The 27437-nt window shown below is 54.2% G+C and overlaps 1 long non-coding RNA gene across 1 annotated transcript; it reads left to right on the top strand.

The window, feature by feature from the left end:
* Positions 1–6557: 6557 nt before the first annotated feature.
* On the top strand, positions 6558–22252 carry LOC123385344. The gene is made up of 2 exons (XR_006597689.1): positions 6558–7552; positions 9018–22252. It is a non-coding gene; the product is annotated as an uncharacterized LOC123385344 (long non-coding RNA).
* The last annotated feature ends 5185 nt before the right edge of the window (positions 22253–27437 follow it).

Raw genomic sequence — 27437 nt, 5'->3', positions numbered from 1 at the left:
GCTGAAGGTCTAAAAAGGCTACAGTGCCAGCAGAGACAGCCCTCGGTGACCTCAGTGCTCCAATGCAAACTTGGGAACCCTCTTCTGCATGAAGAAAGGGATATAGTCCCACAGAGACAGCACCTGCTGAGGGGTGCAGGGCCCAGGCCACTTCCAGAAGCAGCTTCATGACTCCAGTCCTTAAACTCTTCTAATACTTGATGGAGAGTAGACATTAGAGGGTATAAAGTACTCTTCCGGTGCATCTTCTCAATTCCCACCTGGTCTCAGTGAGCTGCAAACTATTCACTGGGAGGAGATAGGATGACCTCACTCCCCCCTGGCCCCTCCCGGGAGCGGGTGGGGGCAGCTCCCCTCCTACTCCATGGAAATGAACTGGGTTGCCCTCCCTGGAGAAGTCAGCCACCCATTCTGTTCACGAGTATAAATACAAGGCTTGGTGGGGTCCCAGCAGCCCCGCTTCTTCCAAAATGGAAAGCAATGATCATCTATCTGCTAAAGAAGCCAAAACTCCAAAGGAAACTGCTGAGAAACGGAGGCAAGGGGCTGGGAACCCCCAGACAACCGAGGCGGAAGTAAGTCCTCTGGGATGGTCTAAGATCTTCCTACCACTGGCCCCTGACTTCTTCCCCTTCTTGGGGGGCGGGGGGGGAGGTGTCTGTGCTGGCTCAGGTAAGGAGGCCTCCAGCAGGGTCTCCAGGCCTTCAGGACATGATGTCTGAGCAACCAGTCCTCTGCCTGCTGGCGGGGGAGGGTGCGTGTGGCAGGGTGGGTGGGCAGGGTGTTGCCTTCCCCGCTTGTAGTTCTAGGAATCCGGGGCCACCCCTCTTGTGGCTGTGGGCAGTGGCCAGCTGTGCTTGAACAGCTGTCTCCAGGGGCATTATTGTCCCGGGAGTGGGACGCAGCTGTCACACTGCCTGCCTGCTGGGGACAGGGGTAGGGCGATCGATGTGTGCAGTCAGTAACAGACACACAGAAGGAGGGAGGCGGCCCGGCTCGGTCACCGTGCTTTTTCCTCTACATCTGGGTGTGGGTTTTAGCGGACATTTCTTGGCAAAGAGGCATCCCAGTGTACTTTATCAGCTGCCATCCCCTCCTCCCATGCCTTCTAATTAATATCTACTACGTGAATTATTTATTGGGAACAGATGTTGGAGTTTAAAGAGTGCTGAGTGGGGATCCTTTCGCTAATCAATTTCTTTTCACAGGTTTACTCCTTCACAACAAGCCAAATTGGAAATTTCCTGGCCACTGGAAGAAGCCTGTGCTCTGAGAAGCCTGTGTCATGAGTGTTTGTAGCTCACCCCTCCTCCGTGCCCCTGCCCCCGCCCGTCCTGTGGCCTGCTCTTTTGCTCCCCACCCCAATCCTGGTCAGGATGTCTCCTATTGATTGGAATTCTAATTTGATCTGGAGAAAAGGTATTGTCCATCCTTCACTCTCCAACCAGAAAAGACAAGCACCCGTCCTTGTTTTGGACCAAATGGTAACTCAGTAAGATCTGGGCATGCCTCCCCAGGCTTCAAGCCCAATTTTCCCAGGTCATGCCATTAAACATACATACCCGGGATCAAGACGTCAGCCTGAAATTCTGAACACAAAAGGGCTGCAGGACTAAGTGACCCCATCTGTGTCTCACCCAGTGTCTCACTGGGACACTCCGAGAAAGCCAAGGTAGACTTTGCCCATTCAGTCCTAGATTCACAGAAAACTCCTTGGCAGGCCTGCTAAGTGCGGTGGGGGGGGGGGGGCAGCTTTAAACATTGAGGGGGTGGGGAGGAGAGTGGTAAATGCTCCCAACAGGCAGAGGCCCTTTTCTCCACAAGAATTTACAGTCTAGGAAGTGGCCACGCCTGCACCTTGTGTTTTTCTGCCCAATGAGGGGTGAAAAGAGAGGAAAAGCAGGCTCTGCCCCGAGTGACTCTTTTTCCCTGCCCTCTGCCTGCCTCCAGCTCATGGCCGCTGGGTTCAGGAGAGAAACTGAGGTGTTGTAGAAGACCACGGGGCTTCCCATGCCCACCATCACCCCATTTCGTCTGCCAGCAGCTCAGGGGGTCTGCCGCAGTAGAGAGGTGGGCTACAGGGCAGAGACAGAGGCAGAGGCAGGTAAATCAGGCTGGTGAACTGCCTTTGCCCCACAACTAATCTGTCCACCTAGAGCCGTGGTCCAGAATTCTCTGATGGTTCTGTAGTGTAAGCTTCTACAGTTTCACAGTGAGAGCCATCTCCTCTTGAGAGGCCGTCTTTACTTGGGAGGCCTGGGGGAGGGGGAGCCCCAGAGGAGGTTTGCTTTGGCTTCTTCCTGGACCCCCAGGAGTATCACTGTCCCAAGACCACTTTGGGGGCGAGTTGCTCACTGTTTTGTATTTCTGGCTAAAGCTCGTCTGTGGGCCCAACTGCCAATATTCGAGGCATGAATCCAGGGAAGGAGGGAAACCTTGCAATGACTGGAGATGCAGGTTTACGAACCACAGGATACGGCCAACAGAGAGGGACCCTGTGCAGGGACGGGTTGTCTTGGGAGCGGAGGACACACAAGGACAACAGAAACAGGAGTAAACCATTTCTTTTTTTTTTTTTCAATATATGAAGTTTATTGTCAAATTGATTTCCTCCATACAACACCCAGTTCTCATCCCAAAAGGTGCCCTCCTCAATACCCATCACCCACCCTCCCCTCCCTCCCACCCCCCCATCAACCCTCAGTTTGTTCTCAGTTTTTAAGAGTCTCTTATGCTTTGGCTCTCTCCCACTCTAACCTCTTTTTTTTTTTTTCCTTCCCCTCCCCCATGGGTTTCTGTTAAGTTTCTCAGGATCCACATAAGAGTGAAAACATATGGGATCTGTCTTTCTCTGTATGGCTTATTTCACTTAGCATCACACTCTCCAGTTCCATCCACGTTGCTACAAAGGGCCATATTTCGTTCTTTCTCATGGCCACGTAGTACTCCATTGTGTATATAAACCACAATTTCTTTATCCAGTCATCAGTTGATGGACATTTAGGCTCTTTCCATAATTTGGCTATTGTTGAGAGTGCTGCTATAAACATTGGGGTCCAAGTGCCCCTATGCATCAAGGAGTAAACCATTTCAAGTAGGTTGGAACCTGACGTCTAGGTTGCATTTGACCCGATAACGCAAGTAAGGAGCAATCACATAGTTTATTTTGCCTCCCCAAAGGGGAACTTGTGATCCCGGGGCAGCTGAGAGAAAATAAGCTTCCGTGCTCCATTCGAGGCAAAAGCTTTGAAGGGGACCAGGCTGGGGGGCTGGGGGCTCTGCTTCTGGCTGAAGTCAAGAAACCATGACTAGGACTTCAGACCCGACAGAGTCTCCCTTGGCCTTGTCCAATATTTGACAGTTGTCACTCGCCATGTGCAGAGGTGCCTGTGTGATGAGCTCCTGGCTCCCAGCCCCCAACACAGATCCTGACAGGGACCACTGTCTAGAATTCTCCGATAGTTCTCAAGGTGAGGCCGCCTAAGCCTGCTTCATATCTGCTCTTCTGGCGTAAAACTCATCTTTTGGGGATGTGTCTGAGCAAAGCAGGGAGCCACGATCTCAGTGGAGGCCCGGACCCTGCAGGCAGTGGCTACGCTTGAGCCCAGAAAGCCTCCTGAGTCCTCATGTCTCCACAGTGAACTTTGCAGAGCATGCGAGGGAGTTTGCCTCAGAAGGTCTGGGGAGCGCTCATGTCAATAGGCCCCTTCGGTGTGGCTGATAATGACATGAGTGCCTGCAGCCATGATCCACATCTGAGAATTTCCCACTTTATAGCCTTTAAAGCCCTCGTACACAGAGGTGTCCTTCTGGTCCTGGAGCAGTAAGCGGTCTCGGATCCTTTCAGGGATGCTCTTGTAGGGGCTCAGTTTCCTGGGCTTTGGGGACCAACCATTCTGCCACAGCCAATGAAAACAAGACCAAGCAAAGAATATGGCCTCCAGGGTAGGATGTGACCCCACCACCCCTGGGGAGGGAGCACGTGCAGGGAGCAGCAGTGGGGTGGTCCTCAAAGCTAGGACTCAAGTCACCAGCAAGGAGAATGGGCCTTTACTTCCTTCCCGGCTCCGATTCTGTGCACTGTTGGGACCACTTGTCACCTGCCTCAAAGAGGTGTCTCTTTCACCTCTAACCTATTTGGGACAGGGGGGCAGGCCTCGGGCTTCCTTGATCCCTTTTCTTCACAAAGTTAGCCCAGGCTGATCAGGCAGGCAAGAATGTGTAGTCTCCATGCATTTTTTTTAGGGAGCAGGAAGGTAGCTTGGAGGCTGGGGGGGTGGGGAGGGGTATTTACTGCCATGGCCCATAGACAACCCAGCGTCCACCCAGGAATCCTTCATGTTCTGGCCGGAAGGGAATTCCTAGCAGCTCTCATGTTCCTAGAAGGCACATCCGACTTATATAAATGAAAGCAAGTGGAGCCTGCACAGGTTCCATTCTCCAGTAGTTAAAGCTCAGACTGAGCTACTTCTTCAGATACTTTACACGAGTTCAGTTAATTCTCCAGCTCCTCCTCACCCACTGCTGATGTGGATCTTCTAAATGTGCCCATGGCCTTCGGGATCCAGTATGTGCACAGCCAATGCCACTATCTGCCAGTTCAAAACCCAGGCTACAAGGGCCCACAGGTGAATGAGGCGCTCTCTGCCTGTAAGGGAGTCTGCCTCAGGTTGGAAAATCAGATGAATAGGAGGACATCGTGCCTCAGTGAATTTGCCCGTATCCACACATGCCGCACAGGCAAAGTCTTGAACCACAGCTAACCTGAATCCTGGCCTGGCACCTTGTGAACCCCCCCAGAACACCGAAGGATGAAAGCCCACCCTGAGGTCATTGCCAACCCCCTTCTTCTCCCCCAGGAAGCTGTCATGAGATAGTTTTTTACCACCTCTGGGAGAAGAGAATATTGGGAGGGAAAGACCTCCTTTCCAGATGCTCATGGTGGAAAAAACTAAGGCATGAGCAGTCATGCCTGATGGATTCAAACCCTGGAGACCCAGAACCCCAAACTTCCCCTCTTCCTCCAACCGCATTCTATGGACTGTACAGATTCCACCATCAGGGAATGTCTCCCAAAGGTAGCCGAGTACTGATAGCAAACGGCTGGTGCTGGTGCTGGGTGACCTGGAGTACCCCCACCCTCTTTCCCTCCAAAAACTTTTATGACACCCCTGTCCTTATTTAGTAATCCTGGCTGGCGCCTGCCCACCCCTAGAGTTTGCCAGTCTGGTGTTAGCTGATCGAAGCCCATTAACTTTTCACATTTCCAGCCCCAGGGTCTATGTGCAACGTGCGGCCACTGACTTCTGCTCCGTAAGAGCATGCGCCAGCCCATTCCCTATATCACACGTGCTCCTTTTTGCCTCTCCCCAGACTCTCCATGCCAGCATTTCTTCAAGATGCCCACAACTGCCCCTAAAGAGGCATCCATAGCAAGCTTATTACTTCACAGGAACCGAATTGTAGGTTGAGCTATCCACATTTGTAAGTGCAACTTTAAAAGGGATAGAGTTAGGGGGCACCTGGGTGGCTCAGTCAGTTAAGCATCTGACTTTGGCTCAGTTCAAGGTCTTGTGGTCAGTGAGATTGAGCCCCGTGTCGGGCTCCGTGCTGACAGCTCGGAGCCTGGAGCCTGCTTCGGATTCTGTGTCTCCCTCTCTCTCTCTGCCCCTCCCCCGCTCACGCTCCATCTCTGTCTCTCAAAAACAAAAATGTCAAGAAAATTAAAAAATAAAAGGGATAGAGTTGGCAAATCCTTGCTCCAGAGTATCCCGACAATATTAGGGCCTGGAAGGTGGGGCACAGTTGCTTGCTTTCCATTTGGGAGCCGAATCCTGCATCCCTGGAGTAAGCGGCCTCCACCTCAACATACACCATCTAACTTGATGCCCCTGCCAGGCCTCCCCTACACTCATATGCCCGAGGGTCCCGTCTTTTGTTCCAGCCTCCAGCTTTCGCCTGTCTGGGTCCCCGCGGCGACCAAGAACAGAAACTCCCGGCAGCAGCTGGGCTGAAGGCTCAGAAGCCAGCAGCGCGACAGGGGTCAACAACCCGCCTAAGCCACAGCCCTCTCCCTCTGGGGCCAAGGGGGCCCGCGAATCAAGAAGCGTGGGAGCCTCTCTCCAGGCTTCTCAGCCTCCAGGACGTCCCCCACCCCCCCGTCCCCCTTCTTCCCGCGCCCCCGCCCTCGGACCCTTCTGATGGCCAAGGCCCGTTCGCCCCCCAGGGAGCTCAGGACCGCTCTGCAGCGCGGCAGAACTCGCACAGCCGTTGGGGGAGCGCAGTTACCCGACGGCCTCCGCGCAGGAGCGGCGGGCGGGCGGGGTGAGGACGCCCCGCCCCCCACCCCGCCCCCTCTAACGGCCGAGGCGGGCGGAGCCCGCAGCGGGTGGGGTTGAGCCGGCGGCGCCGCGCCCCGCCCCGCCCCTCCCCCGCGCCGCGCTTCCCGGCGCGCTCCACCAGCAGGGCCCTCGCTGTGAGGTTCCCGGGGGTGGGTGATTGTGGCTCTCCGCCTCTCCGGACTCCTGCCCGGGGGGGGGGGGGGGGGGGGGGGGGGGGGGCAGAGGTGAGGACTAACTCGGAGGGTTTCCTGAGACATCCCTGATTTCAAATATCCTGTCCCGTTGTCGGACGGAGACGCCCTCCCCGCACTGTGGAGCACTGCGCACTCAGGCATTTTCTAAAGGGTCTCAGATTGAGTTGAATAGAAGGGATCGAGGGTTACCAAATTCAGATAGGTTGATCCACCAGATTGTCCCTGGGGTCACAAACGGCTTTTTGCGGGGTAGGGAGGGGCGCTGTAGACCTTGCCTTCCCAAGTCTTTGGGCTTGAGGAGGAATGGACAGGGCCAAGGCCAAGGACTTTGAGTGAGCCGGGGAGAGGTGGGGGTAGGGTGGACTCAAGACCTACCATTTTCATCTCACCCAATGAGACTGAAAGCCCAGCTCAGAAGTGTGAGGTGCCTTCAAGTCCTACTTCTCCCCAGAACCTCCCGTTCCCCCCGCCCCATCTACCCTGAAATCAAAGGATCTTTTTTAGTTTCTTCAAGAAAAATTCAGTTTCTCCAAATCCACCTTTCTGCCCAAAGGAGTGGGCAAGCTACATCTCTCTCCCTGTTCTAGACAGAGTCCTGGATAATCAGCGTCCTTCCTCTCCCACTCTGCCTTTCCTCCCCACTGAGGTCCTCCAAGTCTAGCGAGGAGATCAAGCAGTGGCATGAAAAGAGAGGAGGTGAAAAGCCATTTCCCTTCAGTCTAACAGGTTCCTCGGAGCCTGGAGGAAGTAGAATTAATAAACTGAAAGTGATTGCAACCAATCTCTGCCGCACTCCCACCTTACCACCTGCCAATCATTCCTTTTATTTATTTTTTTCAGTCATTCCTTTTAATACCTGAGGACTTTTTACAAAATGTAAAGTGAATTGGCTATTTCTTGAGGCAAACAATAGGTGGCTCTGAAATTATAGGATTTGTGTTAGTGTAAATCCATTAAGACGGAAAGTTTATAATCGTCCTCATTTGCATTGGTGACCCCAATCCAACTAGTCTGCAGGTACGTCCTCCCGCCCTCCCACCCAATCCATCTATGACTATTATTGTCACAGAAAGTCATGGTAAATTGCAAGCAACTGGACCCCAAAAGAGGGAAAGAAGGAGGAAAAATCTGGTTTTAATTTTTTAAAACATTTTTATTTATTTTTGAGAGACAGCGCTCGAGCAGGGGAGGGGCAGGGAGTGAGGGAGACACAGAATCCAAAGCAGGCTCCAGGCTGTGAGCTGCCAGCCCAGAGCCCGAGGTGGGCCCAAACCCACTTAACGGTGAGATCATAACCTGACCCGCAGTCAGCCGGCTAAACTCACTGAGCCACCCAGGCGCCCTGAGACACCTTGATTAATTAGAGCTTGGACTTTAAAGGTGTGAAAGCAAGAGGGACTTACCTTTAAAATGCAGATGTGGGGCGCCTGGGTGGCGCAGTCAGTTAAGCGTCCGACTTCAGCCAGGTCACGAACTCGCGGTCCGTGGGTTTGAGCCCCGCGTCGGGCTCTGGGCTGATGGCTCAGAGCCTGGAGCCTGTTTCCGATTCTGTGTCTCCCTCTCTCTCTGCCCCTCCCCCGTTCATGCTCTGTCTCTCTCTGTCCCAAAAATAAATAAAAAACGTTGAAAAAAATTTTTTTAAATGCAGATGTGTGTTGTGATGGTCTGAAGGGGGGAGGGAGAGACTGAAACAAGATGGAGAACTCTTCCCTGTGGCCTGTGACAATTAGGTTACAGAAGCCAGAACTACTCAGCCCCACAGCAAAGAGGAGGTCTCACACTACAAGGAAGTGCAGCTCGTCTCTGGTGGAAGTGGTAGTGACAGTAAGGGACAGAAGGGGGACAGTAAGGGACAGAGCTGTGCTCTGCTGTGCTTTCACCTCAGCTGGCTCCGTGGGGGCAGGGTGGGGGGGGAGACCAAGTTCCATGGGCAGACTCGGGTTTGAGGGAGGGATATTCACACTCTCACAGATTCTCTTCTCGGAAGAACCAATTTAATTTCAGATCACCTGCAGGTGGACTCTGGGCTCCGTATTGTCACGTCCCAAATGACAGTGTCCTTGGGAACCTTGGTAAATCTAGGAAAGGGGCTGAAGCCTGCGGGAAGGCTAAGAAAGCACCCAATGCTGGATAACCAGGCTTGGGGTGGTAGAAGGCGAGGCCACAGAGTGTGGAATGCCTCTGCCCTGCCAGGAGGGATTCGGGGTGCCGGGAGCATTTGCGGTTGACCATGATTCCCCTCCGAAGCCCTCTGCCAGCCTCCCGAAGGGGTCAGGGTCTGGAAGGCCTCCATATAGGGACAGCTTTGTTTTTTGATTTGGCATGCTCTTGGCATTTAAAAGCAGAGGGCCAGACTCCAGTGGTGCTCCCAGAAGGAAATCAGAAACTATAAACTAGGGGCCAGGACTTAGGGAATCTTTGAAGAGTCTGTATCTTGTCATTTCTGATTGTTTCTATTTTGGTCAACTTTCTTTCTCTGTAGTTAAACCCTGAATACGGCAAAGAAGTGAGGAGCAAGAAGACCGTTCTTCTCCACAGCTAGTCTTGAGTGGAACCAGATCCTTCTCAAATGAGAAAGACTGAACCCTTGGGGCTTGCTGTACAAAGAAGTGTAGTGGGCTGGAGGGGTGTAGGCAGAAATGGGGTGCTCTGGGCTTAAGTACAGGAAGTCTCTGGGGACATCACTGGGGGTAGGCCGCATGGCCCAACAGAGAAAGCCGGGAACAGAGAGTTTGCACAGAGGTCTGGGGTGCCAGCATGGACCAGGGAAGGAATGAATGGATCTGGCAGGCGAGAAGCTGGACCACGATGGAGCGCAGTTTAATCTCTCCTTTCTTTGATTTGTCCCCTGAATTTGCATACAGCCTGGCCACTCCAGCTAGACTGTTTGCCCCTCAGGAGCTGGGGCTCTTGTCTTATTTTCTATTCCTCATAGCACTTAGCTCAGTGCCCGGCGCACGAGGTTGAATTTTGTTTAAAACGATTTGCCTTAGATGGTATATTTGCAAACTCCTTCTTTCCAGATCTCAGTTTATTTTTTCCTGTAATTTTAAAGGGATTCTCTCAGACTCTCCGTAGGCTAAGGGAACTGAGCTCACAGTGCTTGAAGCTTCCTTCCAGAATTCTCAGGAAATGGAGCTTGTTGGCTTAGTGGGCTATTTAATTCTGTTTAGAATTAACATTGTCTAATAAGATATGTGTATGTACCCGGAGTGGGTAAAGTGCTATACAAATGAAAGATGGTATTATTTGCCATACGACATCTTTGATTAGAATGGATGATTCTCTGCCAAACTCTGAAGGCCTAAAGCAAGGCAGGTTGCTGAAAGGGAAGGAAGTCTAAATGGCAGAGCCAGAGTTTTACTAGACTTGCACAATGGGGCCCTTAGCATGGCAACAGGAAAGTGCCCTTCTGAGTTGGGGCTGATGGGACAAGGCTTTGCCAAGGCTCAAGGCTCATCTCTGGGCCCACACCCCACCCAAGGAATGCTGTCTTTCTAGAAGCTGCACACCTGAGTTGGGTCAAACACTGGACTCCGCCAGCATGGGAGCCACCTAGCGTGGCTTCACATTAATGATCCAGATTGTTGTTCTAGCAATAGCCTTGCCTCGGGGTGTCCATTAAGAATGCTACTTACTAATTTAAGGAGCCCAAGGTAGAGTACTTTGGGGTTTTCAAAAAAGAGGGAGCTGTGCTCCTATCTTGGTGAATTGGAAGATGTCTCTCCTACATGTCCCTGTCCCACACCTGCCCCCCTCCCCCTTCCTACCATTGCAACTTCTGGCACATAAGCCTTTCAAAGAATAAAAAACAAAAGAAAAAATGGAAAGCTTACTGCTTCGCAATGTTTCCTGATGTTAAGTGCACGTGTGCATGCGGACACACACACACACACACACACACACACACGAGGTGTGATTTTTGTGGCTACACTTTTGGGACAGTTACTTTAAAAAATTTTTTTTAATATTTAATTTTGAGAGAAAGACGGGGGGAGGGGGGCAGTGGGCGCAGAGGGAGAGGGAGAGAGAATCCGAAGCAGGCTCCAGGCTCTGTCAGCACAGAGCCCAACGCGGGGCTCGAACTCACGAGCCAGGCAGGAGATCATGACCTGAGCCAAAGTTGGATGCTTAACTGCCTGAGCCATTCAGGTGCCCCGCGCAGTTACTTTTTATAAACAGATCGAGACAGCAGAGTTTCAACATTTATCAGTTTATCACCAATGCTGAGTGCAGATTGTACCAACGTTTCCTTTGTTAGGGGCTCTGTCTGAGTTTTCTGGATGCACCTGAGCCAGGAAGAGGCCGTTCTGATATGCACTCCATTCTCCTCTCCCCTGGGCCAGATGCACCTCCTCCTTCACCTCCTTCCACACTGAGCTGGGTGATAGGCAGATGAAGTACAGACCCTGCCTGGGACAACCCCCTTATTTTACGGATGAGGAAACTGAGGCCCAAAGAGGGATCATGCTCACCCAGTCCTGCAACCTCTCCACCTCGCCCTCCCACCTTCATTTCTGATGCTTTCCTGCGTGAATGATACCAACTTTGCCTCTCCCTGGCCCCACATGCTGTGTTCCTCTTTTGAGAATATTTCTGAGTAGGTGGCCCATCACCCTTCCATATTAGGCTCTTTCCCTCCCTCCAGACCCTCCTCACCCCACCGCTCTTGAGTATCGTAATGCCAGCACCCATCTGTGTCCTTCCATCCGTCCCAAACTCAGCATGGTCAGCTTTATCTTTCACCGTCTCGTATCCACAGAATGGGCCGCAACAGGGTCATGCCGTAGAAAGAGATCAGGGGAAGTGATAATTGACAATTTACTATTAGGATTGTATTGAACAAAATTCTCTTCTATTTTGACTAATGACCAGAGAGACAACTTTGCCACTGTTTTGCTTGGATACAAAAAACTGTAAAAATGTTGTATCAAAGCCTCATGAGCATCATTCAAATCTTCCCTGACCCATTGCCTTCGTTTGAAAAGCTAGCATTTCATTAAAAACAGAGCTGTTGTGTGTGACACTTGACAGTACATTCATTTGTCAGGTGACTCTGTCACTTTGCAAACAACCGCTTGGATGTCCTCCGCAGGCAGGCGCATAACCTCTCCCTGGTAATAGCACGGCAGCCCTGGAAGGAACTCGGGGCTCCACTTTACAAATGAGGAAACTGACACCCAGCGAGGGGAAAGAACTTGCCTAGGGCCACTAACAAATGCTAAAAGTGGGACTAGAATGTAAGCCTTGTAACTCCCCTCAGGACCCTCCCCCACCTCCCCAAGCCCACCCCCAGCTTCTCACAATGGTAGAACCAGGATATTGTCAATGGAAAGGATCTTGGAGGTCTTCTGGACACTTCTAAATGCAGGAAAGGCTGGACTGTCCACGTGAAAACAAAGCCTACTACATACACTGAGGCATTTGTCATCACCTCCTGGGCAGCTGCCTGAATTAGAGCTGCAGGTCCCAGGAGGCGAGACTCTGCCCCAGAAGCAGGCTCAACAAAGCCCCTGCAAACACGAGGAATATACGCGTTACTTCCCTCCAGCTCATCAGAGCTACTTGAGGGCAGGCACTGGGCAACCCGGCTTTGCCATCACCCTCAGCAACCAGCTTTGAGGCTTCCTCAGCCAACAGGTGGTCACAGAAGCCCCCCAGCTGCTGGGTCAGTTGCCAGGACTTTGAGATGTCGACAGAGAAAGATAAAGACCAGGAAACCGTTTCTAACACAGTTGGCCCAGAGCAGAGAGTAAATGCCAGGAACGGCCTGGAAGAGGCTATAAAACGAGAATAAAACAGGATGATAATTTATGATGTGCAGTAAAAAGATCTGGGGAAGCTGAGCAGCCAGTGAGATTTCATTTCCCTCTGCTCGGTGGCTCTTCAACCATGCTGAGCAGTTCCCTGCCCATCCAGGCAGCCCCCACATTTTGGAGAGCCAGCCCCCGTCCCACATGAAGGCAGCAAAGTAAGCCGCGGCTGTCATCCAGGCCCCATAGAGCCCTCACTATACGGATTCTTCCCTGCAAGGGCATAAGCCCCCCCAGCCCCCAGGGCCCCCCAAACTCTTATAATAAAATCCATTTCCATTGTAGGCCACCTTACACGTGGTGAAGCACCTTCCCACCCATTATCTCATTTGATCCTTAAAGAAACTCTTTGAAGAGCCTCCTATAGAGATATTAAGAGAGGGGCTCAAGGTCACACAGCTAGTCAGTGGCAAATCCAAGACCTGGATGCGGGACTATCTATTTCAAGATCAAAGTCTTCCTCAAACCCAGCCCCATTCCCCCTGCCTGGAGCCGATGACTTTGAAATTCAAGGTAGAAGTGAAGGCTAGTCCCCATTTCCAACCTCCCCTCCATCCAGAAAGCCCCAGAGGCTGGGGCCCGGGCCCTGGCCAGAGGGCACCTGCTTTAACTGGCCCTTTGAGCCCCAAGGTGGAGTGGGGCAGTCCCAAAGGGAGGCCGGCAAATCTCATGTCAGGTACACCAGGCCTCACCCCAACCCCTTGACTGGGGCCACATGCTGGTCATTGAGTTTGTGGAGCCCATGGGCTGCCCCTGCTCTGGGGTTTAGTGGGCTCTCCACGGGGGCTCGCCAGGTATCCCAAGGGGCTAAGACAACCCCTTCCCCACTTACTGCCAGGCGTGAAGTGATCGGTCTGCTGCATGGAGAACACCTCTTGTCCTGTGCAGGGCGGTGGTGTGCCCCCTACCGCTCCCAATCTACAACGTTCAAAGGCAAAGGCAGGCAGCAGCCAGTGAGAATGTCCTGCCACATCCTTCCAAGGGGGTTTGGAAGGTGTCTGAATGTGGGGGAGGGGGGAGGTGCCTGGAAGGAGCGAGAGCACTGGACATTGCTCGCATTCCAGGGATTCTTTCCTTGGGGTGACTTGGGGACCCTTTCCAGCTTGACAGAGGGGAAGGGGAAGAGTACAAGAGGGCCAGAGATGTTAGAACTCTGGGGCTGGAGCCTGCTGCTGGTTCTACCGCTAAGCCACCGTGTAGCCGCAGACAATTCGCCTCCCTGAAACTCACTTGCCTCTCCTTGCCCATCTCAAAGCGCCCTTGGAAAGCTCCAATCTCAGAGGCTGGATATGACAGGCCTTTATAAATCTCCAAGGTCCTTGAATTGTAGGGTGCTGTAACTATTGCTGGCCGAGCAAAGAGGTCACCAACAGGCAACGCTCTCGAGGCCATTTCTGGCCTGTTGGTGCCACCGTATCCCTGCCACATCAGGGGCCTATCCCTGTCCCCCTAGGCACTCCTAAAATGAGGGAAAGCAAATGAACTCCATCATATCAGGCCAAGGTGGAGAATCTGAGGGTCACAGATCCCAGAATATCCCCCCCAAGACGATCACACTCCCCACACGCATCTTTTCTTTTTACTCCTCCTTCTTCCCGTGATCCCACGGGGGACGGCACAGCCCTGCACTCACTCCACCCTGCTGATCTACCTCAAGCTCACTGTCCCGATTTCCACTCACCCTCAAGAACCGCTGTCTGCCCCCGCACCCGGCATCCGGCTGTCTCTGCTTGAGGTTGCACAGCCCAGCAGCTGGCCGGAGGCCCATCCCCGAGTTCTTGAAGACCGTCTGGTTACCAGGCGTGGCAGCAACTGCCCTGAGTCTCTCTCCAGTGGTGTAATTTTCTGATCCACCTCAAGAACCCCAATTCTTCTACCTGACTCGTCGCCTCTGTTTAGCTCCGTGAACCCCTTGGATCAGTTGACACTTAAAAGGACAAGTCTTGGTCAACTCAGAGCACAGAATCTCAAAAGTGACTTTTCACGGGTGTGGCTGCCACCACCAGGGGCTCGAGCGCTAATTTCCCCTTGCTCTCCAGGCACCCAGGTCCTCTCCTGCTGAACTCTTAGGTGTCTGACCTCCCCCCCCCCAACCACTAGGCCCCCAAGCTGCTGCTCTTTTTCTTTCTCTCTGTGACCTCCCCTTCCCCCCACAAAACTTCAATTCCTACTGTGGGTTCACATAGGCTACATAACAGGTACAAAGGAATCGAGTTTTAAAGTAATTTATATGAGGTCTCTGGGCACCGCAAAGACTTCCGGAGGGATAAAAAAACATAAAAAATGCAGTGGCCCCTTTGGCGAAGCTCCGCCGTGTTTAACAAACCCTGAGAATGCTCACTGGCCTGCCAGCTTTCTCCTCCTTCCTTTGCAAAAAACACGATCAAAGGATGCCCGATGCAGAACCCACCCAAACCCACTGAAGTCACACCTCCGCAGAGGCGCCGCGTCGTAAGAAACCCCCAAACTGTTTCTCGTTGGTCTGGGTATATTTCTCCAAACTCTCCAAGGGAAAAGGACAGAGGTTTCTGTGACCAAACCCCGAAGTGAGCACCCTGGGGTTTCCTGCCAGTCTGGTGATTTGGCATTCTGACAAGCTGTCCGTTCCTTTCCCTCCCCCTCGAGTTCTACAAACAAGACCACCCAGGGTCATCCAGATGCTCCCCCAGCCAGCTGCTGGGGCACCAGGCTGATCCCCTTCCAGAAGAGATGCCTTTCGAGAGCTACTGGCCTCCCTTCGGGGCCTCCGTGCCCTGCTCACATCCAAGGGGTTCCAACATCTGCTCCTTCACTGTCACGGGTGGACTGCGGCCTGGCTTGCTTGCTCCAAGTTAGCCGAGGCGGTTCCTCAGGGGTTGCCTTGTGGCTCAGGGTCACAGTGTGCTGGGTTCAGGGGGCCCCTGATCCCAGTCCCCGTCCTCATGGAGCTTACAATCTGGTGAGGGACACAAGACACGCAGGATGGGGAAATCACGCAGGATGCACCTGTAAGGGCCAGGTGCAAAGCCTTCCTGCCGGGACCTAGCCCAGCAGGCTGTCGCTCTACAAACCCTTCCCCCCAGACCTAGAGACAAACTTCAGTCTAGCCCGGATCTGGGTTGTGGTGGGTTCCTAATTAGTGGGGCCTGAATTAATGAGTCTTCCTCTTTTCGTTGACAATGCAGGGAAGGCGCTTGCTGGATGGAGCTGTTCCCCAGACAGGCCTGTCTGGCTCTTTTCCTTCCAGAGCCTACTTAGCCCCCTGCCCCTGCTTCTCTCAACCTCCCTCTGTTTGCGTTCAGCTTGACGTTTCTATTGACGTATTGATCTCCGCTAGCCGAGGAGCGTTTCTGCTGAACACGCTCACTGCTCATTCTGGGGGCCGGAGGGCAGAGCTGACCTCAGCTCTTCAAGTGCCGGGGCTCAAGGGGCAGGCCCGATGGGGGTGCCGTGGACAGGGGCCTCTAGTCTGGGGCGGGGAGGAGCCTCTCTGGCATCGGGATGGAGATCTTGATGGGAAGCGGAGAGACAGTTGTTTGGAGGGACAGAGGCGGGCAAAGCTGCGGCCGCCCTCGGGGGAACGGAGACACCAGGTGGCACAGAGACGCAGATCGACCTTGGAGTCTTTCTATCCAGCTCCAGAACTGAGTGAACACGTGTCCCCATCTGCAAAGGGAGGCTTTTTTCTCCTCGCTCTTTATGCGTACTTAAGAGGAGGCTTCAAATAATATAGGGTTGTCTTTTAAAACCTGTAACAAAGCACGCCAAAGGACTAAGTAAGTGTAAGCTATGGTTCCTCGTCACCGCCACCCAAGGACCTATGAGGTAGCCAGCTAGCCAAGCAGGGTCTTGAGGGTATGGTCCTCTCTCTGACATCTGGCCAGGAAGTAGCCACAGGTTCACAAAGCGGGTCCTTCAGGGGTCCAGGCGAGGCGCGTTTGTCTTTTGTAGTTCAAAGAGGCGTTCCATAAATGTTCTCCCTCGCTGTCCTCTCCTAACTGCCAGGGCTCCGTCCCATCATCCGTGTCGTGGAATTTGGAGTCACCCTGGCAGGTCTCTGGTTTCTGCACGTACCCCACACCAAAGGCAACATTCAGGCTGGTGAGTGGGGGACGTGCAGGGGGGACCAAAAGGGAGCTACTTCTTTGTCGTTAACTGGTCTTTGCTCCCTCGAAACATTTCCTTTTTCCATTTTTTTCCTGCCTGCTCATATGGACCTTACCCCCAACACACACCATAGTCTCTCCACTCAAGGGGGAATCATCTGGCCCTGAGTGGGATGGTGTGAGCCATTCCTTGGTGATAAGAGTGATGTAAGGAGACATTACATTAATTCTGGCATCATGGAACATTCGTGCATACAACCCAGCAGGCTATTAGCAGATTGCTTGTCAGGAAATGCATGTTCTCATCTTAGTGGAGTGGGAAAAAGGCAGGGCCCAGGGCCCACTTCCAGCTCTGCTACCATGAGTGGGTGAGCAGTTACATGCTGCATCCAAGCTTTGGCTTCCTCCAGGTTGCATTCCAGAACTTTCCCCGAGTCTCTTCTTTGGCTCAGACATTCTAAGCTTTAAGAGCACCGGGAACCCCTTTTTTTTTTTAATTTTTTCAATGTTTGTTTTATTTTTGAAGGAGAGGGAGACGGAGCATGAGCGGGGGAAGAGCAGAGAGAGAGGGAGACACAGAATCCGAAGCAGGCTCCGGGCTCTGAGCTCTCAGCACAGAGCCCGACACAGGGCTTGAACTCACAAACCGTGAGATCATGACCTGAGCCGAAGTCGGACGCTCAACCGACTGAGCCACCCAGGTGCCCCCGGGAACCCATTCTCATATTTCAGATAAACTCCGTGAAGAATCACTTCGTCAGAATGACCCACAGAATGACCCACGCAGCCCCCTGAGTGGGCAGGGTCGGAAAGAAATCTGAGTGTATCTACACTGTATCCCTGTCATAGCCCTGCACCGTCACCTGCAGGCAGCCATCCCCGAGAGCCAGGTGCAAGCCTAGATGCTTCTGGTCACCCTCTGCTTCCTGGTGGCCTCCACCCCTGGTCTTGTAGAATGAGCTGGGCTTTTTCCACACACTGGCACCCATCAGGCACATAGCTACCCACTGTACCCCTTGCCCCTTCTCCATGTGAAATGTCCTCAGGGTAACCTGATGCAGCCACTTGGGAAGGAGGCCTCCCCATGTGGCACTGTTGAGGCCCCCAACATCCGGGTGCTCATTGTCTCTGAACGCTCAGCTCCCACTGGCGTTTAGTGTGAAGTGGCTCAAGAACCCAAGGGCGGCGCATCTGATCAGCAAAGGGACAGGAAAGCCAGCCATCCCATTCTTCACCCACCACCTGCCCCACCCTGACACTCAGGCCCCTCACCCATGCGCCCCAGCCTCTCCTTCCCAGGCCTGGCCCAGCGACCTCTCTGGGCCCTCTCGCACCCTGACCCACGGCACACCCCCACCTGCAAGAGAAGCCCTTATTGGACATGAACGATGCCACCACTGAAGCGACGAGGACTAAGACTTCTGCAGAGGACAGACCTGTCCACAGTTAAACATGACAGAATGTGGTAGGATTCCTCAGGGGGACAGACTGGTCCGTAGGCACACAGAGGCCGGCGGGTTCAGGAGGGAGCACACGGGAAGGTGGTGCTTGAGCTGGGTAGAAGCGGTAGGGTGCGCAGTGTGGGCCCCACGGACTGGCTCGGCCCAAGTGGGGCCTAGGGAGAGGGTCAGCCACAAAGTGGGAGAGGAGCAGAACACACACCACTTTTTTTGACGTTCAGATGCTTGTGCTGCTCTCCTTGTGGGCCCTTCTTCCTTCCCCGGGGACCTGAAGTTGCCATGGCAACAAAGCTCCATTGCAGCTGCTGGGGACCAGCAGTAGGAAATGGGGGCTCAGTGAGCTCAGGGTGGAAACCTCCCCCTACCCGGAGGTGTTACTGCAGGCCTAGGGGTGGGGGAGGGAATGTATGCGAGCGAGCGAGAGAGCGAGCGAGCGAACCAGTCCGGGGTCGGGAAGATGGCTAAAGGAGAGACCTTCTGGTGGAGGGGATAGAAAGGATAAACATCCACAAGAGTGGAAATGGGGCTTTCTCCCCTGCTCCACGTCCCCAGGACCCAGTGGGACGCCATGTTTGAGAACACCAATCACCCACCGCAAGAGCTGCAGGGGAACACAGTGCCAAACCCCCCGCCTGACCCCATAGGTGACGCAAGCTGAGCTCTACCTCTGGAAGCGAACAGGCTTCTTTGCCTCTGCAAGGAGGGCAGAGTTCCAAACCTCTTCCAGCAGTCCCCAAATTGTCATTGGCTGCCCCTCTCACCAATGTCCATCTTGACCTCCCGACCTGCGTCCTGATCCCATCTGAGGCATCCACGGCATCCACGTGCAGCAAAGAGTCAGGGTCTTGAAGTTCTTCTGAGGAACGACTTAGGGCAGAAGAGGGAGAAGTACTATGTGACCTGATGTGGCCCTGAGCTGTGGCCACGGCTAAAGGTTGGGGAGGACGGTGGTCCTGTACCACCAGTGGGGCTCCATGAGGGTGGCCTATACCCCCTGTGGCAGCTTCCCCTCCCTGAGGAGGAGTGTGATGGGGTGATGGAGAGGGCTGGATTGGGGGTATGGCGTGTGGTGACGTATGGAGGTGTATCTGTGGTTGAAAGGCACCCGGGAGAAGGCCTTGCAGCGGGACCCCCGGCACGGAGGTGGGACCAACGGAAGAGCCCTCCTTCCTGTTCACGACCCCAGTCGTGTTTCTCCTCAGCCTCCCTAGCCGTGCATTTGAAGATTTCCTTCCTCTGAAGGGTGAAAACCTAGCTGGGTTGCCCCATTAGGATCCCACCAAGATGCAGCGCCCTCGGGTTAGTGAGACTCAAGTGTTTCCTTGTTCAGTATAAGTACAAGAAGCCACATCATCCTGCATGTGGAAAGGGCGTTCTCAGCCATTCCTCAGACCCTCCGAGTCCCCAGTCCCCACCTAGATGATTCCATCTCCTCCCCTGGCTCCCTCATCCATCCCAACCCTTACCCCAGAAGTGGGGAAGGCCACCTGGTGACTAACTTTCCATTCTCTTACTGGGGTCCTGCCAGCAATTCTTAGGAGCTTCTGCCTGAATCCCAGCTTGGATGAACGATCCACTCATGTGTCCCCAAATTATTGTTCTGCCTCTGAAGTTGGTCAGATTTTGATTTCTGAGGCCCGGCTGTGAGGAGTGTGCCCACCTCCTGCTTCTATCCTTTCAAGCTTTTGTTCTCAAGACCTTCCCTAAGCTAACTGATACTTGCAGAGGAAGGTTGAACAGGGTCAGGGCCCTTAACACAGATCTACAGGAAGCAGTGAGGGGCACCGTGTGGGGTGGGAACTGGAGAAAAGAGTCTGTGGTTGAGCCAGGCCTCCCCCCACAGGGGCAGGGGGGGTGTCTCCCCTCACCCCAGGACTACTGCTGACCCCTCTGTCCTGCTCCCTTGTCATTTCCTCCGTGTCGCCTCTCCGTCACCCCATCTCTACCTCTTCCTTCCAATGATTCTTTTCAGCTTCAACTCGCGTTGCTCTCCCTCTCATGCTCCGAGCGCTTCCCAGGTCAACCCTCCGAGAAGCCGGACCCATTTGCTCTGTGTCGTCCCTTCTCCCCGGCCACATCTCAAGTTGACTTTCCTCGATGGTCTGCCCATAAGTCAGCTGGGACCAGGCATGGTGCACGGGACTCTGGCGCTCTCTGGGGTCGGACAGTTGTCTTTTGAAGGAACCATGAGCGTGACACAGCTGTAACCGGCAGGTCTACGAAAATTCCATGAATCTGACAGATGCTCACCGAGCGCCTATCACATGCCGGGTGCCGTTCTAGGCCTCGGGTATGCCATGAGGTCAGAGCCCAGCCCGGCCTCTACCATTCTTTCGCCAGCGCTCTGGAGTCTGGCAGGCTCTTCCCTAAGAGATAAGAGATGGGGGGGGGGGGGGGTGTCTGGAGAACACAGAATCTTATGGGGGACCCAGCAGAGGCCCAAGAACTTTTCCGGCCCCCGCTGTTCATTGAGGACAAGGAAACGGCTGTGCAGAGAGGTGATCTAGATAGCCAAGCGTTCCTGGGTGGGGAGCTGGGACCGCAGGGCCTGTGTCCGTCTTCATTTCCGGGAAACGTCCACCATGTTTCTCCCTCGACTTGGAGGGAGAGGGGGGGAAGTCCTGAGCTCCTGATTCTGCAATTCTTCTGCCCTTGCATCTTCTCCCTTTCTCCCTCCCACCCTCCAGGCCTCAGCCAACATGAGTAGGCACAGAGTGGGGGTGGGGGAGACACTTGAGAACCCACCTGCTGAGGAGCCCAGAACCAGCCCTCGGCCCTCTGAGAAGCCAGATGGGCTACCTCCCTGATGTTTCAGACTCCTCTGCTGTCGGCTCTGGGGCCACTTTCTGTCACCCCGTGTTGATGACCGAGCTTGAGCCCTGAGGCAGGTGTGCTAAAACAGGACCCCGTTGCACTGACGCCTTGCACTAGAGATGCACTAGGCTTCCTAAGGTCACATGGGATGTAAGTGGAAATGCTTCCGGGGGGAATCCAGTCGCTTCTTTCTAAGCCCCAAATCGTGGGTCTGGCGTCAGCCCAGGAAACTCCCTCCGCGTTGCTGCCTTCTGTGCTTCCATTCCAAGTCGTCTTTCTGTGCTCTGCTCCTTAAAACTGCCCCTGTCCTTACCCTGCAGCAGAGGTGTCCCTTGTCCCCTCCCCGTCCCTCCCACCTTCCCCACCACTCCGCAATCACCTCCTGTCCTCCTTACTACCTTGGTCCAGCCACACCCACCATCCCCAGGATGGACCAACTGGAAGAGATGGAGAAAGAACGAGAAGGAGGGTTGTCCTGACTGCATCCAGCTGAGATAGGGAGGCCCAGGTCTGGGTTCCCAGCCCAGACAGCACCAGGAGACTCTCCTGGAAACTCATATACCCGGGGAGGCGGGGGAGGGCCACCTCCCAGGGAGCTCGGTCAGTAAGTCTGGGCAGGGCCCACATCTTCAAGCTTGACTGTCTAAATAGGCAAGCCCCCCTGTCATCCCACTGGCAGTTTCCAAAGGGGGAAAGAGAGAGAGAGAGAGAAGAGAGAAATTGCATTAGGGAACAGTTGCCTATAACTGTTACCAAACTTTTGCAAACCAAGAAACAACAAAGAAGTAAAAGCAGTAGATAATTAAGTACATAATTGTACACACCACTCGTTAATTAAGCTTTTACTCCTCAAACCTGACAGAATCTGCTCATAAGGTGATAGCGAGAGGGAATGCGGCATATGGCAAGCCATCTGCAATACCAACGCCTTGTCGATGAAAACCTCGCTGGCCCACAAAAAGAAGGAGATGCTAAATGTAGTTTTCCGGCGCAGAGCGATTTATCTTCATTCCGGGCAGAAAAGGAGTTGACGGTACTGAGCGAAGATGAACGAGCGTCACGAAGAGACGAGGGGTTCCGTCTGTGACAGTGACGGTGGCGCCGCCCCCTCCGCACGCGCCCCGCCCCCCCTCCCCCCAGCTGTTGGGTGGCCGCGTCCTGGGGGCCCCTTTGGTGGCTTGACTGTCTGAGTGCCTGTGCCTTAAGGGCGCAGGAAGCGGGGGAAGCGAGGTGGTGTGGCCGGGGCTGGGGTGGGCTCCCCTCTGAAATGCTCCCCGCTCTGCGCTTGTGCAGGGGTCAAAGACCCCCGGAAGCCCGGAGAGGAGTGACATAATGGGGGGACACTGACGGTCCCCTTGTTTCTCAGCAGTCAGTCCACTGCCTGTCATTCCACCTTGGGAGCTTCTGGTCTCAAGGGTCCTTAACCTGTTGGAGCCTACTTCCTCAACTGTAAAATGGAGATAAATTACCTACCTGGGCAGCTGCCCTGGGCACGTAAGACCTGGGAAGACAATGCAAAAAGTGTATTAAACCCTGGGAAGCTTACATATGAGTGCAATTGTTGTTCTTAATCCTTAATCGGGAGCCCTGGAGCCTTGAGCCACCTCTAATTCCAGTGAACCCTGCCCCCAGCAAGCAAGCCCAGAGTGAGGACCTCGGCCCTTCTAACCCAGGCAGTGTCTGTGGCTCCCTTCATTCTAAGGGGCCCTTCCAGTTCAGCTCCCGTGTTCTAAGAATCTGACCCAAGCGGCCCTACAGCTGGAGGAAGGGGAGTCCCTGGGAGATGGGGCTGTTGGGGGCCAATGGGCAGCTGGCCTTCTGGGGACACAGCAGGGCTGGGGGCATGGACGCAGGCGTAGCCCTGCCAGGCTCCGGGCATGCGTCTCTGCTCCCCTCCACCTAACTGCTCCTCAGACGGTGTCCCCACCCCAGGGGAGAGGTGGCTGCCTTGGCCCTGTCAGTGGGGTCACATAGTACAAAGCATGGTGACTTACGTGTGTGGAAGTCCCCCTCTTCCCCTGTGGAGTCCCTAGTTCAGAACTGCCCTCTACCCAGATTCAGGCCAAGACCCCAGCCATTGACTTCTCGAGTCAGAAGTGGGGGGTGGGTTCCCTCCACCTCTGCTGGGGAGGGCATCCATTGGCACTCATCGGTGTCTTTTTCTCTCCACAAGTATTCCAAGAAATGCCTTGTTAGACGGTGGGGACGCGGCCGCCTTGCTTTCGGGCTCCTCACCTCCTACTCCTACCTGCCTCTTCTGCAGGGCCGTGGGCCCGTGGTGGCTCACTGTCCCTCACCCAAGACTGACCGGACCCTTCCTCCAGGGGTTAATTCGTCTGCACAGGCAGCCCCCAGGAGGCCCCTGTTCCTATCACGTCAGAAGGACTCTGTACAGACCCAAGTCTACTCCCTGGAAGGTAGAGCCTGAGGCTGGTCAGCATGATCGAACTGAGCAGATGATGATCTCTGAGCATCTGCATGGGCCTTTCCTGGTCATAGAACATGGCATTCATGGCTTCCTCCCAGCAACCCCAGAGGGAGGCAGAGAGAGGGGAGGGCGGCAGGGATGAGGGGGCACGGGGACCGTGCACTGACCAGGGCCCTCCCCTCCTTGAAAGGTGGATAACGGTGTTCATTCCAGAAAAAGCAGAGGGAGCGCCCTTCATACTCAACACTTCACGTCTCAATGGTTTTATTACTTTCCACATTTTATCAACAAAGGAAGTGAGGCTACACGATCCCCAACATCATCACAGAGACAGATTTCTTAGCTAGAAGGAATCAGAGATGGTTCACTCCCCCCTCATTTTACAGATGAGGAGAATCAGGCCCCCAGGACAGGAGTGACTTATGAAAGGTCACCCAGCAACGGGAGAACTCTCCCTGCCTTAGGACCTCAGCAATGAGCATCGGGCCGAGTGTCTTTGATGAGGTTTTTGGGGGATGACAGTGGGGTTCGTGGGGTCTGGAGCCGCCGGCCAAGAAAGAATTCTGGAAGACGTCTTTGGTGCAAAACAGGTGATTTTATTGAAACACTGGGAGAGCACCCGGTGGGCAGGAAGAGCTGCCCCGGGGACCACAGGAGAGACTGGTTTTATACTATGGGGTTGGGGGTGAGGTAAAGTCCAGGGGAAGTATCCAGGGAGATTTTCATATGCTAAAGAAGACTCCCAGGATGCTATTCTCAAGCCAAAGTTGTTTTTCCCTCTAGCAAATCATTAACACAGGAGTTCCTGGAGAAACTCGGCCGGCCTCAAGTATTTGTCAAGGGGCTGCGGGTTACAAGGAAATTTAGTTCTATCCACCATTTCCTTCTGCCTTTGTTTCTCACATCACTACGGAGGGGTGATGGAGACTTAGGTCCTGCCGTTCTAGGATCTCTATCAGTTAACCAGTTGTTTTCAACCTTTCCTTTGTTCCTGGGCAGCCAGGAGTGCGAGGAATATCACACATATCCCACCTGGGGGTGTTGGCGAGGTGGGGGGGGTGGGGGGGGGTTGCAGCCTGTCAGCTTGCCTTCTGCTGCCTCATCAGCTTCAGTAAGGAGTCGGCAGGAGAGGAAAAGCCCCTGTCTGGCCATCACTGGGAAGGTAGCCCCCAGGGATGGGCAGATGGCCTCTGTATTTCTGAAAACAACCCCCTTTTTATGTTGCTAAGGGCCAAAGCTCTCTTGGGACATAGTTTTTCTGACCCGCTGGGAGGTCGGAGAGAAAAGGGAGAAAAACCGTGGGATTGGGGCTTGGTGTGGGGTGGGAAGTGGGGGCTCAGGTTCAGGCCCAGCCCCCAGACAGTGGACTGTGGCCCCAAACGACTGAGGAGAGCCCTCTGAAGGCCCCCAAGGCCTGCACTCAGCTCTGCGCTGGCTACCGTCTGTCTGCCCGGACAGCATCCATCTCGGGTCTGCCCCGCTGTGGGGTGGCACTGAATCCGCACAGATCCCGGACCTCGAGGCACTCAGAACATTCACAGGAGGACCCCGGGGCTCCATAGACCCCTCTTGAGGAAGAAGCACATCGGCTGCAGAACCCTGGCGTGTCTGGGCTGACGGGGTGGAGGAGAGGAGCACTTTTCCGCAGGCTTTAAAACGGGCAGAGTGGTTGGGGAGGACAAAGTGAGGTGGGGTAGCACGGAGCCAGCATTCTGGGACCCTCCGGCCTCCTGCCGGCCTCACTCCTGCAGTTTCAGATGCCCTCCCCAGAGGAGGGCCTGCCTGACGGAGGCCCAAGGTGACAGACAAGGGCACAGAATTGCTGCCCCCCCCCCACCCAGCACCACAACTACAAGCCCCCATCCTAAACACAGTTCCCCCAGGAACGTCTCTCAGCCAGCTTGTCAGGTCGGACAGCCTTCCAGCCTCTCAGGTGCAGCTGGGGTCTCCCTGCAGAGAGCCGGCCCTCACCCAGAAGCTCTGAGTAGCCAGGCCCCTCTCCCCGGGCCCTGCACCCAGGCTGGCAGGAGGATACAAAGTCGTTCTCTTTGGAGCACCTGCCGGCTGCTCTGGGCCGTGGGCTCCTCCGCTACCCTCTACCCAGGCTCTTCCTGCGCTGTCTCCGAGGCCCAGCCGGGGCCGATGGGATGAGTTTTATCTCTGGCAGGGCTCCCTGGAAGCTCCCCGTTTTCGCCTTCCCAGCAGACCGGGAAGGCCCAAGTAGGGGTCTAGGGCTTTGCCCTCAGGACCTCAGTTGTGCAACACGCACCCGGCCAGCCCTCCTTGGCTTCTTCCCCCTCCTACCCTACACCCTATAGCTGTTCTCTCAAGCCTGCTCTAGGAAAAAGAAACTGGTGACCCTACTGCTCCTTCTGAGCCCCCCAAAGCCTGCTGACCAACGCTGGCCACAGCCAGCCCTTCCCCGGCTCTCTGCCCCTCCCCCTGTGACCCTGTCCTCCCTGCCCACCTTGCCTCTGTAGAAGCCGCAGGGGACATGCCCCAGATTCCTGAGGGCCTCCCGTGGCCCCTTTTCATGGGGTGAGGTTTTCTGTTTGTGTCTCCTTCCTCATTTGCAGTTGCCTGTAAATGGAAAATCTCTGAACAGGTAGGAGGGAGGGGAGAAGGACTGGGCAGGGGCCGAGGAGGTGAATTTTAAACAATGCAGTCATCGGGAAGAAATTTCTCAGGCAAAGCTGGAGATCACATTCTCCACTAGCAAACATGCTCGCCCGACCCCTGGATGTGGGAGATTAATGGCCGATGAAATGTAGCGTTAATCTCCGAGGATCTTGCTCGGGGATCATATGAATTGGTTGCCCTGGGTATAGTAATCAAGCGGACGGCTTTACGGTACAAATGCTTGTATTCTTTCTTTGTTAGAAGGCACACCGCTTAAAAGGAGAGCTCTCAAATTTCCCTTCTTTGTCTTCAAGCATGAAGGGAACATAATTTGATGCCTTTGGTAGATCCCTTAGAACAATGTGCCTGGGGATAACAGTTCGTAACCTGCTCTCCCACTGCTTCTTACCCAATCTGGACCCTTCAGGCATCTTCAGAGAAAATTCCCAGAAAGGGACCCAGGAAAATTATCCCACCCACCCACCTACCTCTGGATGAGGCCCCCACTGATCTCCCAGCTGTTCCAGACAAAGTATAATCTTGCGCTCAAAGATTCTCCACAGTCTTGTTTGCTCTTAACCCTCCCTCCCAGACTCTTGGACTTGGAGGGCAGCTCGCCATCCATCCGTCCATCTGTCCATCCCACAGCGCAGAACTATTAGGTGTCCAGTGTTCAGCCTATTAGCACTGAAGAGGGATAGGGTCGGGAATTTCCCAGAGGATCCCAACTGAACATAATTTCATCTAAAAAATGTTTTTAATGTTTCATTATTTTTAAGAGAGAGACAGACTGCGAGCAGGAGAGGAAGACACAGAATCCGAAGCAGGCTCCCCGCTCTGAGCTGTCAGCACCTCAGAGCCCGACGCGGGGCTTGAACTCATGAACCGTGAGATCACGACCCGAGCCGAAGTCAGACGCTCAACCAACTCAGTCACCCGGGCACCCCCGTCATTTCATTTTTTAAAGTGAATGGGATATTCCAATAAGTCCACTGATGGGCTTGATCTTTTTTAAACCTTTGGGTGAGCGACTTCAGAGAGGCTGCGGGTTCGATTTCTGTTTTCAAATACATGGTGACTAATGGACACCACCCTACACTTCTGTGAATGGAAAGGTACTTCTGGGTCAGGGTCAGGGACAGAGCCAACTACTGTCCAGACAGCCCCCACCCCATCACCGGGAACTGGGGCCAGGTCACCAGCCTTAGAAAAAGGGACCCTGAATGGCTGGTGGCTCAAAAGGGACAGGCTGGGACACCGGTTCATAGGTTGTAATCTTATAAGAGACCAGTTTCCCAAAACCAGAACCCCAATTAACTGTCCACATTGAGACATATAACCGTCACGGGCACTGGAGTGTCCCGTTTGTCCATCAGTGCATTCTCCCTGCACATTAGTGGGTGACATGGGACAGTGAGTCCTAACGGGAAGTTTAGGACAGAAATCAGATCGGAGAGGAGGTCCTGGGAGCTGCATTTCTGGAGTTCTCTACCGAGAAAATACTGACACCAGACAACACTGCTGCAAAAAGTCTTCAGCAATGAGGCAGAGGGAGGCTTGTGGCCACGGTAGCATTGTGTGCCCTCATCTGCCCATCATCTGAACTTTCTTCTTGCGCCTGGGGGACCCCTGGCTTCGTCCCAGGCCCCGCCAGTGGCTCACACCTCCCCAGGCTTTAAGCGG

This window comes from Felis catus, chromosome B2 (assembly GCF_018350175.1).
Source record: "Felis catus isolate Fca126 chromosome B2, F.catus_Fca126_mat1.0, whole genome shotgun sequence".
Lineage (NCBI taxonomy): Eukaryota > Metazoa > Chordata > Mammalia > Carnivora > Felidae > Felis > Felis catus.
This window is presented reverse-complemented; position numbering and strand designations above follow the sequence as displayed.